Here is a 7,442-nt window from a genome sequence, read left to right on the forward strand (position 1 = left end):
GAAGCTAGACATCAGTAAACACCACCACAGACACCACAAGCACGCCTTCTCCTCGTACTTCCGCCTCACGCGGGAACACGGACGCTCTAAATACTTCGAATTCCAATGCCAGTATATTGTAAACCACGGGTTCTTTAATGCTAGCGGGTCGTCGCGACCCTAGTTAACATCATGGTGCACGTCTCGTGACGGGTGTCACGGCGTAGTTAAATGTATGCGATACATTTCTCAAATATAAGCGCTCAGTCATCTGTACATCATGGTAGGTTCCCACGACGTGCAATATGCGTTCAACTTATCAATGTTCATGTGTCCTGCAGTTCACATTATGACGCGCAGTTAGCTGCGGTCTTCATCGATCCATGAGCCGAGTGATCCACTGCCGAGGGTGACTAACTTGCGTAAGCCGCCGCTGTGCGCGTATACCCGTTCCCCGTAGGGAGGAGCAAGCCGCCGCTTAGAGACGAAGCATAAAGTGTCCTCATTCCACATAGGGCAAGCTGGATGAATCCATTTTACCCAGGACGGCCGAAGCGGCGTGGACCAGGGGAGAACTGAACCTTATACTTCACACCACAGTAAGTCTACGTGTCCTCTTCCACATAGGGCAAGCTAGAACTAACTATCTTACCCAGGACTGCCGAAGCAGCGTGGACCAGGGGAGGAACACACTTTTCATGGAAACGTAAGGCATCCATGACTGCCATAACGTAAGCCGCCGCTGTGCGCGTATACCCGTTCCCCGTAGGGAGGAGCAAGCCGCCGCTTAGAGACGAAGCATAAAGTGTCCTCATTCCACATAGGGCAAGCTGGATGAATCCATTTTACCCAGGACGGCCGAAGCGGCGTGGACCAGGGGAGAACTGAACTTTATACTTCACACCACAGTAAGTCTACGTGTCCTCTTCCACATAGGGCAAGCTAGAACTAACTATCTTACCCAGGACTGCCGAAGCAGCGTGGACCAGGGGAGGAACACACTTTTCATAGAAACGTAAGGCATCCATGACTGCCATAGTGCGTAAGCCGCCGCTGTGCGCGTAAACCCGTTCCCCGTAGGGAGGAGTCAAGCCGCCGCTTAGAGAAGAAGTATGAAGTGTCCTCTTCCACATAGGGCAAGCTAGAATGAACTATCTTACCCAGGACCGCCGAAGCAGCGTGGACCAGGGGAGAACTGAACTTTATACTTCACACCACAGTATTGAGTAATGTGCCCTCTTCCACATAGGGCAAGCTGGAATGTTCCATTTTACCCAGGACGGCCGAAGCGGCGTGGACCAGTGGAGGACTACACAATCATGAGGTTTGATATCGACTTGTGTGTTTCAATAGGATACCGATGGTATGGTTTGAACCGATTTGATTTAGCCATTCTGAAGTCATCACTTGGTTGAAGCGCTGAACTAGGGAGGCATCGTTTACATATATATTGGTTTTCGCATGCTCTACTAGGTTAATGTCATGAGGTTGGCTATCGAGCATGCCCAAGTGATGACTTGATTGTGTGCTTGCTTGAATTCTTCACATTTCATACCATCGGTTAGTTGTCGAATCATTCCTCGATCATAACCTTCGTTCTTGGTTCATGTATGCTCTCTTCCACATAGGGCAAGCTAGAATTAACTATCTTACCCAGGACCGCCGAAGCAGCGTGGACCAGGGGAGAACTATACTTTGTCTTGTATGCCCTCTTCCACATAGGGCAAGCTAGAACTAACTATCTTACCCAGGACCGCCGAAGCAGCGTGGACCAGTGGAGGACTATACTTTGTTCATAACACCACAGTATTGAGTAATGTGCCCTCTTCCACATAGGGCAAGCTAGAATGAACTATCTTACCCAGGACCGCCGGAGCAGTGTGGACCAGTGGAGGACTACACAATCATGAGGTTTGATATCGACTTGTGTGTTTCAATAGGGTACCGATGGTATGTTTTGAACCGATTTGATTTAGCCATTCTGAAGTCATCACTTGGTTGAAGCGCTGAACTAGGGAGGGGCATCGTTTACATATATATTGGTTTTCGCATGCTCTACTAGGTTAATGTCATGAGGTTGGCTATCGAGCATGCCCAAGTGATGACTTGATTGTGTGCTTGCTTGAATTCTTCACATTTCATACCATCGGTTAGTTGTCGAATCATTCCTCGATCATAACCTTCGTTCTTGGTTCATGTATGCTCTCTTCCACATAGGGCAAGCTAGAATTAACTATCTTACCCAGGACCGCCGAAGCAGCGTGGACCAGGGGAGAACTATACTTTGTCTTGTATGCCCTCTTCCACATAGGGCAAGCTAGAATTAACTATCTTACCCAGGACTGCAAAGCAGCGTGGACCAGTGGAGGACTATACTTTGTTCATTACACCACAGTATTAAGTATGGTGTCCTCTTCCACCATAGGGCAAGCTAGAACTAACTATCTTACCCAGGACCGCCGAAGCAGTGTGGACCAGGGGAGGACTATACTTTATACTTCACACACTAGCCATACTGAAGTCATCACTTGGTTGAAGCGCTGAACTACGGCGGGGTAATCGTTTACAGGTTATAATCATATAGCTGCATGCTCATTAGTAGATAATGGAATATTGTATGGCAATATGAGCATGCCCAAGTGATGACTTTGTTTCAAGCTCAACAGGTAGGGTATTGAGTCCTCTTCCACATAGGGCAAGCTAGAATGAACTATCTTACCCAGGACCGCCGGAGCAGCGTGGACCAGTGGAGGACTATACCTTGTCCATTACACCACAGTATTAAGTATTGTGTCCTCTTCCACATAGGGCAAGCTAGAATTAACTATCTTACCCAGGACCGCCGAAGCAGCGTGGACCAGATGAGGACTATACTTTATACTTCACACCACAGTTTTGAGTACGCCTTGCATGAAGTATCTAGTTTGAACCACGAGGGCTCACAATGTAGAACCGCGAGGGCTCTAGTACCGATTCTCTCGGTACGGCTTGGTCCGTGTTCCTTTATGCTTGTACTCTAAGTATTAAGTATTGTGTCCTCTTCCACATAAGGCAAGCTAGAACTAACTATCTTACCCAGGACCGCCGAAGCAGTGTGGACCAGGGGAGGACTATACTTTATACTTCACACACTAGCCATACTGAAGTCATCACTTGGTGGGGGTGAACTACGGCGGTATCTATCGTTTTGGTTCGGTCTATATAGGGTCGCTTGCATGCTCATTCGAATATAATGTAATTGTGTATGGCAATATGAGCATGCCCAAGTGATGACTTTGTTTCAAGCTCAACAGGTAGGGTATTGAGTCCTCTTCCACATAGGGCAAGCTAGAATGAACTATCTTACCCAGGACCGCCGGAGCAGCGTGGACCAGTGGAGGACTCTATACTTTATACTTCACACCACAGTATTGAGTACGACTTGCATAAAGCCCCTAATGAGAACCACGAGGGCTCTCTCAATGTAGAACCACGAGGGCTCTAGTACCGATTCTCTCGGTACGGCTTGGTCCGTGTTCCTTTATGCTTGTACTCTTAGAAAGCCTCAACCCGGAGGTCTTGACTTTGATTGTCATAGTTGGACTACGACGGGGCATCCGACCATTGCTGATCGAACACCCCTGATTCATCATCTTTCGGGTAGGCGGTGCGCGCACCTCCGACGCGGAAGTCTCAACCCGGAGGTCTTGACTTTGTATTGTCATAGTTGGACTACGACGGGGTATCCGACTCATCGAATACCCCAGAAGCACACCATCTTTCGGGTAGGCGGTACGCGTACCTCCGGACGCGGAAAGTCTCAACCCGGAGGTCTTGACTTTGGTTGTCATAGTTGGACTATGACGGGGCATCCGACCATTGCTGATCGAACACCCCTGTTACACCATCTTTCGGATAGGCGGTGCGCGACACCACCGACGCGGAAAGTCTCAACCCGGAGGTCTTGACTTTGTATTGTTGGATAGTCCTCTTCCACTATAGGGCAAGCTGGAAATATTCCATTTTACCCAGGACTGCCGAGGCAGCGTGGACCAGGGGAGAACTTCACGGAATCTTCAGGCATCCATGATTGCCATAGTGCGTAAGCCGCCGCTGTGTGCGTCAACTCATTCCCCGTGAGGAGGAGTCTAGCCGCCGCTAAAAGACGAAGCATTAAGTGTCCTCATTCCACTATAGGGCAAGCTAGAATGAACTATCTTACCCAGGACCGCCGAAGCAGCGTGGACCAGGCGAGGACTACTTTATACTTCACACCACAGTATTGAGTACGACTTGCATAAAGCCCCTAATGAGAACCACGAGGGCTCTCTCAATGTAGAACCACAAGGGCTCTAGTACCGATTCTCTCGGTACGGCTTGGTCCGTGTTCCTTTATGCTTGTACTCGCGGAAAGTCTCAACCCGGAGGTCTTGACTTTGATTGTCATAGTTGGACTACGACGGGGCATCCGACCATTGCTGATCGAACACCCCTGATTCATCATCTTTCGGGTAGGCGGTGCGCGCACCTCCGACGCGGAAGTCTCAACCCGGAGGTCTTGACTTTGTATTGTCATAGTTGGACTACGACGGGGTATCCGACTCATCGAATACCCCAGAAGCACACCATCTTTCGGGTAGGCGGTACGCGTACCTCCGGACGCGGAAAGTCTCAACCCGGAGGTCTTGACTTTGATTGTCATAGTTGGACTACGACGGGGCATCCGACCATTGCTGATCGGACACCCCTGATTCACCATCTTTCGGGTAGGCGGTACGCGTACCTCCGGACGCGGAAAGTCTCAACCCGGAGGTTCGGACTTAGAGTTTTTCCCATTTAAAAGTTTTTCTCTTAGCCATACTGAAGTCATCACTTGGCGAACGATTGAACTAGGGCGGGTTAATCGTTTATAGGTATCATGTGGTTTGCATGCTCTCTTAGGTTAATGTCATGTGGTTGGCTATCGAGCATGCCCAAGTGATGACTTTGTTTCACGCTTGCTTGATTTCTTCATGATTCCCTGTTATATAGTGTATTCATTCGAGAACAGGGAATCTTTGGTTTTGCTCAACAGGTATTGGATGTCAACTTGGTATCTAGATCGCATTAAGTCTCAACCCGCAGGTTCGGACTTCTGTTTATTTGGCCAATGTATGTATAAGGCAACTTGTGCCTAAGTCTCAACCCGCAGGTTCGGACTTGTGTATTTGTTCGAAGTTATATATAAGGCAACTTGTGCCTAAGTCTCAACCCGCAGGTTCGGACTTGTGTATTTGTTCGAAGTTATATATAAGGCAACTTGTGCCTAAGTCTCAACCCGCAGGTTCGGACTTCATAGTGTTTCGTCAATGTTCATATGGCAACTTGTGCCGAAGTCTCAACCCGCAGGTTCGGACTTCTAACGTGTTTCGTCAACTATCATATGGCAACTTGTGCCTAAGTCTCAACCCGCAGGTTCGGACTTGTGTATTTGTTCGAAGTTTTATATAAGGCAACTTGTGCCTAAGTCTCAACCCGCAGGTTCGGACTTCTATAGTGTTTCGTCAATTATCATATGGCAACTTGTGCCGAAGTCTCAACCCGCAGGTTCGGACTTCTATAGTGTTTCGTCAATTATCATATGGCAACTTGTGCCGAAGTCTCAACCCGCAGGTTCGGACTTCTGGAAGGATCACTTGGCCACTAATGATCCTTCCGCAGGTTCACCTACGGAAACCTTGTTACGACTTTTACTTCCTCTAAATCATCAAGTTCGGTCAACTTCGATAAAGCAGACGCGGTTCACGAGGATCCAGCGAACGATCATCTCCAAAAACCTCACTAAATAATCCATCGGTAGTAGCGACGGGCGGTGTGTACAAAGGGCAGGGACGTATTCAACGCTGGCTGATGACCAGCACTTACTAGAAGTTCCGAGTTCATATGGACCATTGCAATCCATAATCCCTACTAAGTGAGTATTTGAGTGATTTCCCGTTCCTCTCGGAATAGGAGACACGCTGCTACCCACATTGTAGCACGCGTGTAGCCCAGAACATCTAAGGGCATCACGGACCTGTTATCGCTCGATCTCATTTTGCTAAACACAAATTGTCCTGCTAAGCAGCGTACCGTAAGTGCACTTGCGCACACGAACAGCGAAGGTGTCAGGTCATACTCCACCGAAAGGTCCTAACCCGTTCCAATCGGCATCGACGCATTAACGCTGACTGCGTTCTAGTTAGCATATGTGAGTCACGTTCGTTATCGGAATTAACCAGACAAATCAATCCACGAACTAAGAACGGCCATGCACCACTACCCTTAAATTTGAGAAAGAGCTATTAATCTGTCTCACCTCCATAAGTTCGGACCTGGTAAGTTTTCCCGTGTTGAGTCAAATTGAACCGCAAGCTCCATTTCATTGTGGTGCCCTTCCGTCAATTCCTTTAAGTTTCAACTTTGCAACCATACTTCCCCCGGAACCTGACTTTGGTTTCCCGGAAGCTACTGAGAGCACCTGGTTGTAGCGTCTCCCAATTGCTAGTTGGCATCGTTTACGGTTAGAACTAGGGCGGTATCTAATCGCCTTCGATCCTCTAACTTTCGTTCTTGATTAAAGAAAGCATCCTTGACAAATGCCTTCGCTTTAGTTAGTCTTACGACGGTCTACGAATTTCACCTCTCGCGCCGTAATACTAGTGTCCCCAACTACTTCTGTTAATCATTACCTCCGGTCTGAGTACAAACCAATGAAAGATTAGACCAAGGTCGTATTCCATTATTCCATGCAAGATTATTCTAGGGCGTTTGGGCACCCTGCTTTAAGCACTCTAATTTGTTCAAGGTAAACGTGAGCGGTCGAGCTCTATGTTACACTTGCACCCGTTGAAGGGCACACCATGACACAGACTTGGTGCCCTACCACACCATTGAGTCGCAACCAGATTCCGACTTGGCCCACCGACCACGGGTTGACCGGGTCGGCGGAGCCGGACTGTGTTGGACAAGTATCAACTTCGAACGTTTTAACCGCAACAATTTTAATATACGCTAGTGGAGCTGGAATTACCGCGGCTGCTGGCACCAGACTTGCCCTCCACTTGATCCTCGTAGAAGGATTTATGCTCTACTCATTCCAATTATGAAACATCATTAAAGAGTTTCATATTGTTATTTCTCGTCACTACCTCCCCGTCCCGGGATTGGGTAATTTACGCGCCTGCTGCCTTCCTTGGATGTGGTAGCCATTTCTCAGGCTCCCTCTCCGGAATCGAACCCTGATTCCCCGTTACCCGTTGCAACCATGGTAGTCCTCTATACTACCATCCATAGTTGATAGGGCAGATATTTGCGAGATCTGTCGTCGGTGCGAGACCATACGATCAGCATCATTATCCAGACTTCAACTCAATGACACGGAGAACCCGCGATTGGTTTGACTAATAAGTGCACCAGTTCCCGCGAGGGTCCTGGCATGTTGCATGTATTAGCTCTAGATTTTC

The 7,442-nt window shown here is 48.4% G+C and overlaps 1 non-coding gene across 1 annotated transcript; it reads right to left on the reverse strand.

Annotated features, from left to right (window-relative positions):
- Nucleotides 1-236: 236 nt before the first annotated feature.
- Nucleotides 237-391, reverse strand: LOC131291555 (5.8S ribosomal RNA). Its single transcript, XR_009189346.1, has one exon. It is a non-coding gene; the product is annotated as a 5.8S ribosomal RNA (ribosomal RNA).
- Nucleotides 392-7,442: the final 7,051 nt, after the last annotated feature.

Source organism: Anopheles ziemanni (genome assembly GCF_943734765.1).
Source record: "Anopheles ziemanni chromosome X unlocalized genomic scaffold, idAnoZiCoDA_A2_x.2 X_unloc_107, whole genome shotgun sequence".
NCBI lineage: Eukaryota > Metazoa > Arthropoda > Insecta > Diptera > Culicidae > Anopheles > Anopheles ziemanni.